We start from the raw sequence: 13,673 nt of genomic DNA on the forward strand, positions 1-13,673 counted from the left end.
GAAGGCCCAGCCGGTGAGCTTGAACTGTCTATCTTGCCGTTCAAGCAGACTTTGCAGTCTAGTGCTTTAACCCACAGAGCCACACCAGAACTCTCACATGCATATGAAGTGATTGAAAATACCATGACTTGGGTCAGGTACATCCTTATTCTTTAACAGTTTAAAGAGGTCTTGTGCAGCAGATTTGCAATATGTCATTGGATTTCTTGACTGCTACTTCCATGAGTGTTGATTATGGATCCAAACAAAATGAAATCTTAGAAAACATTAATCTATTCTTCATTTATCATGATGTTATTTATTGGTCTAGTTGTGAGGATTTTAATTTTCTTTATCATACAATCCATACTGAAGGCTACAGTCTTTGATCTTCATTAGTCCTCTTTGCTTTTAGTTTGTGTCATCTGCATATCACAGGTTGTTAATGAGTCTTCCTCCAATCCTGACCGATGCCAAATTCTTTTCCATATAATTCAGTTTCTCAGATTATTTGCTTGAATAATTTGATTGAATAAGTATGGTGAAAAGATACAAACTTGGTGCATACCTTTCCTGATTTTAAAGCACAGAATATCCCTTTGTTCTGTTCAAATGATTGCCTTTTGATTTGATGATCCACATGAACACAATGAAGTATTCTGGAATACCCATTCTTTGCAATGTTATCCATACTCTGTTATGATCCACACAGTTGAATGCCTTTGCATAGTCAATAAAGCACAAATAAACATCCTTCTGGTATTCTCTGCTTTCAGCCAAATTCCATTACTGATGTCAGTAATGATAGCCCTAGTTCCATGTCCTCTTCTGAATCTGCTGATATTTCTGGCAGTTCCCTGTAGATGTACTATTGCAACCATTTTTAAATGATCTTCAGCAAAGTTTTACTTTCATATGATAATAATGCTGTTAGATGATTTTTGCATTCTATTGGGTGAACTTTCTTTGGAATGCGCACACACACATGAATGCCTTCCAATTGGTTGGCCAGGTAGCTGTCTTCCAAATTTCTTGGCATAGAGGAGTGAGCACCTCCAGTGCTTATATCAGTTTGTCAAAATATTTCAATTTATATTTCACCACTTCCTAGAGCCTTGTTTTATGCCTATGCCTTCAGTGTAGCTTGGATTTCTTCCTTTAATACCATCATGGATTCTTGATCATATGCTACTTCTTGAAATGGTTGATTATGGACCAAATCGTTTTGGTATAGTGACTACGTGTACTCTTGCCATCTCCTTTTGATGCTTCCTGCATCATTTAATATTTTGTTCATCCAATCCTTCAATATTGCCACAGAGTCTTGGATTTTTTCTTCAGTTCTTTCAGCTTGAGAAATGCTTGTTGTTGTTGTTGTTGTTGTTAAGTGCCGTCGAGTCGGTTTCGACCCATAGCGACCCTGAATAGGGTTTCCGAGGCTGTAAATCTTTACGGGAGCAGATCGCCTCATCTTTCTCCCGCAGAGCAGCTGGTAGTTTCGAACTGCTGACCTTCCAGTTCGCAGCCAGATTCGTAACCACTACGCTACCAGAGCTCTTATCTTTTGCTTTTCTGACTCAAGGTCTTTGTACACTTCATTATCATACTTTAGTTTGTCTTCTCTAGCTGCCCTTTGAAATTTTGTATTCAGCTCTTTTGCTTCATCATTTCTTCTAATCACTTTAGCCTCTTCTGACATACAGTTTAGTATTTTTTTCCCCTGTCTTTTAAATGACCTTATAGTGCTCTATGCCTTCCCTGATTTTAAACCATGCAGTATCCCCTTGTTCTGTTTGAACAAATGTCTCTTGGTCTAAGTACAGATTCCTCATGAGCACATTTGAGCATTCTGGAATTCCCATTCTACGCAATGTTATCCATAGTTTGTTATGATCCACACAGTCGAATGCCTTTGCAGTCAATAAAGCACAAATAAATATCTTTCTGGTATTCTCTGCTTTTAGCATGGGAGTGCTGGGAGTGCTGTAGGCTAAACACTGGACTGCTAACCACAAGGTTGACATTTCAAATCCACCAGCCACTCCAAGAGAGAAAGATGAGGCTTTCTGTTCTCATAATGGTTTATCAGCCTTGGAAATCCTACACATGGTCACTATGAGTCAGAAGTGACTTGATATCACTGAACAACAACAACAGCAACAGCACAGCATTCTCACCCTATAGATGCATTCTGCATCTTGCTTACCTACTCAAAATTATGTGGATGCATAGAGACTTGATTGATTTTAACTGCTCAGCTCAGTTGTCTTCTACTGGAGGATTATGCCACAGCTTGTTTTTCTATTGGTGGATATTACAGTTGCTCAGGTGTTTCTCTAGCAGGGTTGCCATGATCTACCTTGACAATGTTTCCTGAGACACATTTGGAATGTTATGGATTGAATTGTGTCCCCCTACCCCCAAAGTATGTGTTGTAAATTCTATCCTCTATGCCTGTGGTAGAGTCCTGGTGTGGCACTGTAGGATAAACACTGAACTGCTAACCGAAAGATCGGAGGTTCAAAGCCACTATCTGCTTCTCAGAAACCCTATACAGGTTTACTATGAGTGGGAATAGACTTCAGATCACTCAGAAGCAACAAGAACTTGCCTGTGGTTATAATAACATTTGTTAATGAGTTTTCTGTGGTACTAATGAGGCATGATTAGTGTAGGGTGTGTCTTGAGATAATTTCTTGCGAGAGATTATGCTGAGAGAAGTTGTTGCCGATACGTATAGTTAGTTGTTCCTACTCATAGCATCCCTATGTACAACAGTACTGAACACGGCTGGGTCACCATCTTTCCTATGAGAAGGTTTCAAAAAGTTGATGGAAGAATTCCATTATCTTTTCATTACATTTTCCACAAACTTGCGTAGTGGTTAGGAATCAGGCTTCGAACCGCAAGGTCAGCAGTTCGAAACCACCAGTTGTTCCGCAGGAGAAATATGTGGTTTTCTACTCCCGTAAAGCTTTACAGCCTCGGAAATCCTGTACAGGGTCGCTATGAGTTGGAACCGACTCCACAGCACATAACAACAACAACCCCCCTCAGTTATATCCCCAACACACACACTCATACCCATATACACACATACAATGTCTCTGACAGTTAAAGATAATCTTGAAACAAAAACTGGATTCATTCATACTCATAGGCACAGGCCCTATTTATGGTCTTTACCCCATGTCCTATTCTTATTCTAGAGAAGCTTTTTCAAAACCAGCTTTGGAAAACCACTAGCCTGGTGTGGTCTGGAAGTCATCATCTCCTGGTGAGCATCTGTGGGTCTTTCTAATCAGGAAATCAAAGCACTGAAACAAAGATTAAAGTGGAGAAGACATCACTCCTTGCACCCTAGCCCCCTTGTTACCATCACCCTGTAGGTTTTACTGAACATGGAAAAACACAAAGGCAATTTAAAATTGTTGTTGTTGTTAAGTGTTGTCGAGTCGGTTCTGACCCATAGCGACCCTGTACTGGGTTTCCAAGGGTGTAAATCTTTACGGGAGTAGAAAGCCTCATCTTTCTCCCGTGGAGCGCACTGGTAGTTTCGAACCGCTGACCTTAAGGTTCGCAGCCCGATTCGTAACCACAAGTGAAATTAAAGCAGATTTTTGAGCTCATGCTTCAGAGACTTTTTGCTGTGTGCCGTCCACTAGCCTACTGGGAAAAAAAAATACCTCTGTTTACCTTAGAAAAAGTTGCACATAAATAAGTAAAGCTGGCCTGAATGAGGATTGTATCAAACTGAAGGCACAAACCCATCTGAAGGCGAGGGGCCACCCTGTTCCATCTGAGTAGTATCAAATCTTACAATTTTTAGCAAGCTGAAAATTCAGTTTTTAAACAGAGATGTTTAAAGTGATCTAGTTCAGAAAATGTATTACACTATGGATTTCAAGAACTGTGCTGGTGGATAAATTGTAGCTTGTTGCCTCCAAGATTCCTTCTCCTCAGTCATCTCTAGCTCAGATTGGGCCTTGAAAACCCTCGGCTCTTGTTATGAACATTTCATATGTTACATTTGCTGAAGGAGGATTTGCATAGAAGAACTCAGAGCTCAAGTTGCTCTGAGTCTGAGAATAAGTGACTACGGCCAGGCTGCATGGTCTCAACACTCCCATGACATTATTTTTATTTATTTATGATTTTGTAGTTTCCCCTCCATGTGAGTTGTAAGTGAATTCCACTGACTGTACTTTCTAAAATGATTTTTAATCTGAATGTTCAACTTGTAAAAGTAGAACACTTTGCTTTTATACACTCTTCACCCAACTTCAACAATGATATCAGTACATGACCAGTCGTGTTTGTTCTTCTGTCCTACCGGTTCCCGTACCTTTCACTGTATTACTCAGAAGCAAATTCCAGGGATCATATTATTTTATTCATAAATTTTTCAGGATACAGCTTGAAAAGACAAGGACTTCTATAAAATAAATACAATACTGCTATCACACAAAAATACCCCCTAATATCGAATTTCCCCAAATGTCTAATAAATGGTCTTTTAAAGTTTGTCCAAATCAGGATCAAAGCAAGGGTGCATTGCATTTGGCAGATAAGTCTCTTAAGTATCTCATTAGATCTTTAAATTCTTCTTCTTTTTTGTTTTTCTTTTCATTTTATTTGTTTAGAAACCTGGGTAATTTGTCCAATAGAATTTGCCTCATTCTGGATTTTTCTAATTACATCCACATGGCGTCATTTAACATGTTTCATGTCTTCTGTAATTTCTGTAAACTGGTGATTATATTTAGAGTCTTCATCACATTAAAGTTCAATTTTTTGCAACAACACTAACAGAAAACCCAATAAAAGTTCCCCAAACTCCTGCACTGTCTCCTTGTTCTGTTTGAAGGATTACCTCTAAGCACTAGAATGCTGACCACAGGTTGGGGGTTCAAACCCACCAGTTGCTCCATAGGAGAAAGATGAGGCTATCTGACTCAAAGATTTACAGCCTCAGAAACCCTAGTCAGGGTCAATATGAGTCAGAACTGACTTGATGGTACTTAACAACAACAACAACAAATCTTGGTCTATGTACAGGTTCCTCATGAGCACAATAAAGTACTCTGGAATTTCCATTCTTTGCAATAGTATCCACAATTTGTTATGATTCTCACAGTTAAATGCCTTTGCATAGACAGTGTAACACAGGTAAACATCTTTCTTGTGTTCTCTGCTGTCAGCCAAGATCCAGCTGATATCATCGATTATATCTGATGATATCAGCTGGATCTTGGCTGGCAGCAAAGAACACAAGAAAGATGTTGCACAACTTTCAGCCAAACAATAGACAAGTTTATAAAGAGAACAGTAACACCAGGGAGGTTTACACTTCTTAGACAAATCAACCATACGCAATCAAAAGGATAGCATTTGCCTAGAGACAAAGCTCAGAAGGTAGGAAGGGTTAGGAAAGAAGGATGAAGGGAAATGATCAACACAAGGGATGAAGTGGGGAGAGTGATATCACACTGAGAAGACTGTAATCAACGTCATGAAACAAAACGTGTATGATCTGTGAAATAGAAAAACACTTTGCTCTATAAATTTCATTTAAATAACATTAAAAAATAAAAGTAAATAAAAAAGAAATGTCTGATTCATCTGGAATTCATTCTGGAACTAGTGAGAAGCAGGTATCTAACTTATTGGTTCACCGAAAAGCTGTCCAATTGTCATAGCAAAATTTTATAAAAGAACTTGGCCTGCTGACACACACACACACAATCAGAAAAGGTGATTTGGAGGAAGAGAGATGTCAAGCTACATGAAGACTGCCCAAGGCAGAAGCTTAGAAGAGACAAACACCTTTCCCCAGAGCCAACAAAGATTTCCCTAGAGAGGTTGCCCTGAATTCAGACTTCTAGGCTCTGAAACGGTGAAAAAGGAAATGTCTGTTTGTTAAAGTCACCCATTTGTGGTATTTCTGTGAAAGCAACTCTAGATAATGAAGACATATGCCAGCTTGTTTTCCTATGGTTGGGCATTACTGTTATTCAGATTTGCTCTGTTAACAGCAGGGCTGCTATGAACTACCTTGACAAACATCTCTCTCCTCCTGAGGCACATTGGGGGGAGAATTTTTCTAGGGTAATATAATTACTGGGTGTGGCATTGTGGGCTAATTTTTTGGACTGCAAGTTCCGTTTGAACCTCTGGGTCAAGTGTTCAACCCTATACAGGGTCACTATGAGTCAGAATCGACTCAATGGCACTTCATAACAACAAAAACAACAGGTAATATACCCCTATGCTTAGGAGTCCTGGTGTGGCACTGCAGGATAAAAACAAGGTCAGTGCTTCAAAATCACTAGCTGCTCCTCAGAAACCCTATGCAGGGTCGTTAGGAGTTGGACTTGATGGCACTTAACAACAACAATAACAGCAGGTAATACAACTTTCTGAAGATACTGTGAAATTTCTATCTAAGTGGCTCTATTATTACACTCTGTCATCAATAGCTTAAGGAGCCCTGGTAGCGCAGTGGGCTAATTACGAGTTGGGCTAATAACCGAAGGTCAGCAGCTTGAATCTACCAGGTGCTCTGTGGGAGAACGATGAGGCTTTCTGCTCCCATAAAGATTTTTTTGTTGTTGTTAACTACTGTCGAGTTGATTCTGATGCATGGCGACCCTGTACAGGGTTTCTGAGGAGCAACTTGTGAATTTGGACTGTCAACCTGTGGTTCAAACTGACCTTGTTATCACATGCTTATCCTACAGTGCCACCGACACCATGACTCCTCCATAAAGATTTACACCATGGGGAAAGAAGATTGAGCTGTTCCAAGCTGATGAACTTGACCTATGCATACGAATGCAGTGACACAAAAGAGGCGATAAATCCTTACAGCAAGAAACATTCCCACCCCCTCCACACACAGAGTAGACAGAGATGGGCAACTTGGACATTGGATACCCAAATGGGGAGGGAGGGACTACAAAGGCAAGAAGTAACTGGCTTACAAGCTTTCAAGAGGAAACCTAGAGCAAGGGGGCATGGAGGAAGGCAGAATCACCAGTAAGTACTATCCAATTTGTCTAGGTGGAGCTGATGAAATACAGATGGGTTACGTGCGATACTGTAGTGAATAATGGTTATCAAGACGGATTGTGAGTGTTGGAAATGCAAGGGTAGATGTTTTGTAGCAAGGAAGAGAGAGATTATTTCTCCAGTCTAGGAGCGGAGGTCTCTGGGACCACCAACGGATAAGAGCCGAGAACGGGACCCCATCCAGAGAACCGGGGTGCCTGAGATGGAGACAGAGATGATGACAAGGAGGGATGAAGCGGCTGGGGACTTTGGATCCAGAGAGGGAGAGGAACTGTGGGCCAAAGACTGAGGGGGGTGGGGGGAGTGTAAAGCACGGGCTTCTAGGATATGCCCTTTGGTTGGAAGACGATGCATGGAGGGGATTGGAACCATGGCAATGTAATGATATACGATGGAATGAATATGGAACTGAGGTTCTCTCATGTAAACTATCATATAATTCACAATAAAACATTAAAAAAAAGAAGAAAAGATTTACACCCTGGGAAACCCTATACAGGATCACTATGAGTTGGAATCGGCAGTGTGACATGCCACCACCAGCAATAGCTTGTGAGTTTCCAAATGTCTTCACCACTAATATGTGTTTTATCAGACTCTTTGCTCTTTACCTACCTGATGGTTATGCTCTGTCATTTCCCTTGTTCCTAGTCGTTTACTTCTTTTCTTCTTTTCCTTCCCCCTTCCTCCCCCCCTTCTCTTCTTTCTTCCTCTCCCCTTCCTTATTGACTCTTTTTCTCCTCACTCCCTGTTCCCTTCCTTCCCATGCCCCTTGTTTTTTCCTTCCTTCCATTTTTTGACATTTTCTTTGCAATTCTTGGACCTTTACACTTTCATTTGGATTTGGAGTCTGTCTAGTTCTATGAACAAATCCTATTAGGTTTTTTCATTGGAATGTTTTGATATAATGTCTTTATTTGCAGGTTAACCGCCAATTAATTTTTTTCTAGTTTTCTGAGAAAACAACTAGCACATCTTTTGTTACATATAATTTTTGTAGCTATTGGAAATGGTATCCTTTGACTATATTTCCTTGCTTCTTGTTGGCATTCTAATAAGCATTCAGTTAGTTCTATTACTATTTCTTCCTCAGAAATGTTTTCTGGCTCTGCATGTTGGTTATGTGTTTGAGTAATTCACTCTTGTTTCTTTATGTGAGCTAAAATTGTTTGCTTTCTCCAGGCATCATGGGGTTGTTGTATTTGTAAAAACAAACAGTGCAGTTGTTGGACTTGGAGGGGAGATATCTCTGGGTGGTCCCTGCAATTAAAGGAGCTCATGAGGTGGGTGTGGGAGAGATGTGACAGCAGAGTTCTGTCCAGATGGAGTTCCTATTGGCCTCAGTGGTGTCTTTGTTCAGGGTACTCAATTCAGAAGTAGTTCATGGGGGGCCCTTGATGGAGCTGGTTTCAGTCTGTTAGGATCACAGAGTGACTGGTTAAATGCTGGTCTGGTGACTCTGTGGATTCTGTAAGTCTGGAGCTGAGCTCACCTGAATCCAAGCACCAAAGAGGCTCAGCCAGTGCCCACTTCACACTGGCGTGGCCTCCCAACCATGCAGCTCCAAACTCCTGGAAAGCAGGGTCTGAACTGGGGTGGATGGGAGTGGGAGCTGTCCACACTTCTGTTCAGGAGAGCATGGGGGAAAAGAATAAATTGCACCTTTTCTATTGCTGGCACGAGTCTGCTCTGCCAGGCCTCTCTCTGCTGGTAAAGCTGCTCACAAGATGCTGGAGCCACATCTGGCCAACTCTTCAACAGTCAGTCTGTCTCTTGCCATCCCTGCTTGGCCTCTCCTCCCAGCAAGCACTCCATCCACCTCTCTAACCTTTTTTCTGGAGTTCAGTGTGCCAGAATTGTCATCTGTGGATTTTTAATTTTGTCTCTCAAATCTTTGTTGTAGAGGGTCCCTGGAGAGTGTTTACCTAGTCTGCCATCTTGCCAAAAGACCTAGGTACTTTTTTCTTTTAAGAGTTCATTTAAAAAAATTTTTTTTGTGTGTGGCTGGTTAGTGTACTTTACTGATGGTACATGACTAGACTGGGCTCTCTAAACCCCTCCCCTTCTCCAGGAGGTCTGGATGGAAACTGAGGATGGGAGTTTCTCAGTGTGTAGGGGGTTGGAGTTGGGGTAAGGACTCCCAGCAGCTGAGAGCCTCTCTCTACTTCTAGTGCTGTTGCGGGGGCTGGTGGTCCAGGGACTCTTATTCCTTGGAGGCCATGTGGACTATAAGATCCACCACCCTGTAGCTGTAGCTGAATTCATTGTCATATCAGGAAATGAGCTTGACAAAGTGATCGTTGAGGGCAATGCCAGCCCCAGCATCAAACACGGAAGAGTGAGTGTTACTGTTAAAGTCACAGGAGATGACCTGGTATTCAGTGTAATCCAGGATGCCTTTTAGGTGTCCATTTAATGCCTGATTCACCACCTTCTTGATGTTGTCATATTTGGCAGCTTTCTCTAGGCAGTAGGTCAGGTCCATGACAGACACAGAAGGCCATGCCAATGAGTTTCCCATTCAGTTCAGGGATGACCTTGCCCACAGCCTTGGCAGCACTGGTAGACGCAGGGATGATGTTCTGGGCAGCTCTGTGGCCATCATGCCAGTTTCCCAGAGGGGCCATCCACAGTCTTCTAGGTGGCAGTGATGGCATGGACTGTGGTCATGAGTCCCTCCACGATGCCAAAATTGTCATGGATAACCTTGGCCAGAGGGGCCAAAGAGTTGGTGGTACAGGAGGAGGCATTGCTGGCAATCTTGAGGGAGTTGTCACACTTCCTGTGGTTCACACCCATCACAAACATGGGGGCATCAGCAGAAAGGGCAGAGATGATTACCCTTTTGGCACCACCCTTTAAATGAGCCCCAGCCTTTTCCAAGGTTGTGAAGAAACTGGTGGACTCTACAACATATTCAGCACCAGCAGGATCTCGCTCCTGGAAGATGGAGATGGGCTTCCCATTGATGAAAAGCTTTCTGTTCTCAGCCTTGACAGTGCCATTGAACTTGCCATGGGTGGAATCATACTGGGGCATGTAGCCAATGTAGCTGAGGCCAATGAAGGAGTCGTTGATGGCAACAACCTCCACTTTGCCAGAATTAACAGCAGCTCTTGGTGACCAGGGGCCCAATACGGCAAATCCGTTGACTCCGACCTTCACCATGCTGTCTCAGGGATGAGGCTCGTACTGCAAGAGAAGCTGTGGCTGCCTGTCGAATGGGGAGGAGCAGAGAGCCAAGACTTCATTTTGAATAACTTTTTTTGGTGGAAGTTTACAGAGAAGATCATGAGTTTCCCAGTGAACAATTCATACACATTTTGTTTCATGTCATTGACTACACTCTCTACAATGGGACATCACTTATCCCAATGCCTCCCTGTGTTTCCTGTTTCCATTCTTCCTTCTTTCCTAACCCTTCTGAAATCTGTCCTTGGGTAAATGCTGCCTTTTGATCTCAATTGGTTGATTATTCTACCGTGTGTGTACCTCACTAGTGTTATTGTTCCCCTTACAAAACTGTTGATTCTTTGGTTGATAATTGAACCATGAACTATCATTCATTTCCAGACCTGAAGGCTGGCTAAGGTTCCACTAGTCTCTATTTGACTAGTAAGCAGGTCTTTTTAATGATTTTGACTTTTGTTCCACATTTTTCTCCCACTGTGTCCAGGACCTTCTAATACGATTCCTTTCAGGGCAAGTGGTAGTGGTCTAGTTGTTCACATAGTCCACTAGTCCACTGTACTAACTATTTCCAACTGTTTATTTTCTTCACTCTTCTTTCTTCCTCACAAGGGAGAGACCAGTAATTGCACCTCAGATGCCCATGTTGTTGTTAAGTGCCATCCAGTTGGTTCTGACTCATAGCAACACTGTATAGGGTTTCCAAGGAGCAGCTGGTGGGTTTGAACTGCCGACTTTGTGGTTCGAAGTCCACTGCTGACTCTACAGCAGCACACCAGAAGTATAGGTTCTAGTTTATGTTTTATCATTACTAGTTAGGATTTTAGCATTTATATTCATAATGGGATTGTTGTAATCTCTAATTGTCCTCACCTGGGTTTAATGTCACATACTTGTTGTTATTGTTAAGTGCCGTTGAGTTGGTTCTGACCCATAGCGACCCTGTATAGGGTTTCCAAGGAGAAGCTGGTGAGCTTGAACCACCAAACTTTGCAGTTTAAACCGACTTTGCAGTTCAGCACATTAGTCCACAGTGTCACACCAGGACTCCAATGTCATATACTGCTGGTGGTGGTTATGTGCCGTGGAGTTGGTACTGACTCATAACGACCCTGCACAAGGTTTCCTGAGGCAGTTAATCTTTATGGGAGCAGAAACCTCATCTTTCTCCTGTAGAAAGTCTGGTAGTTTGAACTGCTGACCTTGAGGTTAGCAGCCTGATTCGGAACCACTTTGCTACCAGAGCTCCTTGTCACATACTAGTGTCATAGAAGGAGTTAGTTAGCTTACCCCACCTCCACCTGCCTTTTTTTTTTTTTTTTTTCATCCTCGGAAACAGTTCTTATAAAATATGGATAATGTGTTCTTAGAAGATCTGGAAAACTCAAGTGTAAAAGCTACAGAATGTCTCCTCCCCCACCTCTGTTTTTTGAGGGGGTAGAGGTTGGAGAGAAGGGTTGAAAAACTTGTTTTTCCTGAGAATTATTTCCTTGGAATCATTATGCTCTCCTGGGACCCACATGGGGCAGATCTTCCAGGTTCTCTCTGAGGAAGCTTGATTTAAAGATTGATGGATCCAGGAGACAGAACCAAGAACCACAGGCTATGTTATTTGTAGACACTACTGGCTTTGGTGCTATATCATTTGGGGTTTTGTATTTAGCATAGCAGTTATAAAAGGAGCTCTGGTAGCTTAGTGGTTAAGGGGCTTGGCTGCAAACCGAAACGTTGTATTTTCAAACTCCCCAGCTGCTTCACGGAAGAAAGATGTGGCAGTCTGCAGCTATAAAGATTTACACCCTTAGAAAGCCTATATGGGTAGTTCTGCTCTGTCCTATAGGATTGCTATAAGCCGGAATCAACTTGATGGCAATGGTGTGTCAAGCCAAAAACCCACTGCCCTCGAGTCGATTCTGACTCATAGCAGCCCTGTACAGTTTTCAAGACTGTAAATCTTTATAGGAGCAGAAAGCCTCATCTATCTCTTAGAGAGTGGCTGGTGGGTTTGAACTGCCGACCTTGAGGTTAGTAGTTCAGTGCTTATCATTTGTTGTTGTTAAGTGCGCTGAATTGTTTTCGACTTATAGCAACCCTGTATAGGGTTTCCTAGGAGCAATGGGTGGGTTTGAATCACAGTCTTATTCGATAGCATTTTTGAAGTTATTATTTCAATTTACCACTAGAGGGCAGTAATGGATCAAGGATAGTTACATTTCAAAATAATGGCTAAAATAGTTTCTACTTATGTACACTTTGCTTTTCCTTTTGTTCTTTAAGGAGCCTAAATTTACACTAACAAATGTGTTCACATCATGTAATCCAATGTGTAGCATATTAGAGATTTTTGTTTAGGTAGTCTGAGAGTCCTGGTGTGGTGCTATAGGATAAACACTGGACTATAAAGTTTGAACTTTATAGTTAAAATTTTGAACCACAAGGTTCAAACTCACCAATCACTCCTTGGAAACACTATACAGGGTTGCTATGAGTTGGAACTAATTCGATGGAACTTAACAACAATAGTCTGGTTTCAAAATTCATTGTTTATGATATAAATAGTTGCTTCCCCCCCACCCCCCACCCCTTCATTTGAGAACAACATTGCAGATTGTTAAGGTTTCAGTCTCTGGTGTTAGACCACTTGGATTAAGATTCTGGCTCCATGTCATACTAGCTATCACTGGAGGTGCTCTGGATCTCTGTTTCCTTTTTAGTATGTGGGGATATTAACAACCAGTGATATGCTGATGACACAACCTTGCTGGCACAGCCTGAAAAGAACTTGAAGCATTTCCAGATGAAGATTAAAGATTAAAGCCTTCATAAAGAAAACAACAATCCTCACAACTGGACTAATAAGCAACATTCTAATTATTGCTGTTGTGTGTCGTCAACCTGATTCTGATTCATAGGGTTTCTGAGAGTGTCTGGTGGGTAATAGATGGAAACAACATGGAAGTGGTGAAGGGTTTATTTTCTTGGATCATTGTCCGTAGATCAAAGCAGTAGTCAAGAAATTAAACAATATACAACTATCAGGTTCTATTTTCCAATACCACTATTCTAGTACTGGTGTGAGAAATTCTCAAGATGGTTCATCTTCAGAAATAAGGACACATGAGATTGCTAGACCAGACATAGTTTGTTGATTCACACTCAGGATGAATTGGGGGAAAGGAGGAAAGAAATCTGTTCTAGGACTAGGAACTTTAAATAAGAATACAGTCATTAAGATTATGGGTGCCAATTGGGTCACTCTTCCTGTTGTTGTTGTTAGGTGCCATCCAGTCTGTACCAACTCATAGTGACCCACCACATGCACAACAGAACAAAACACTGCCCAGTCCTGGGCCAAACTCACAATTGTTGCCACACTTGAGCCCATTGATGCTTCTACTTTGCCAATCCATCTCGCTAGGGATCTTCCTCTTTTT

The 13,673-nt window shown here is 41.8% G+C and overlaps 1 pseudogene; it reads right to left on the bottom strand.

Moving 5' to 3' along the window:
- Positions 1-9,253: 9,253 nt before the first annotated feature.
- LOC102822727 lies at positions 9,254-10,218 on the bottom strand (annotated as a pseudogene).
- Positions 10,219-13,673: the final 3,455 nt, after the last annotated feature.

This window comes from Chrysochloris asiatica, unplaced genomic scaffold, assembly GCF_000296735.1.
Source record: "Chrysochloris asiatica unplaced genomic scaffold, ChrAsi1.0 scaffold00106, whole genome shotgun sequence".
NCBI lineage: Eukaryota > Metazoa > Chordata > Mammalia > Afrosoricida > Chrysochloridae > Chrysochloris > Chrysochloris asiatica.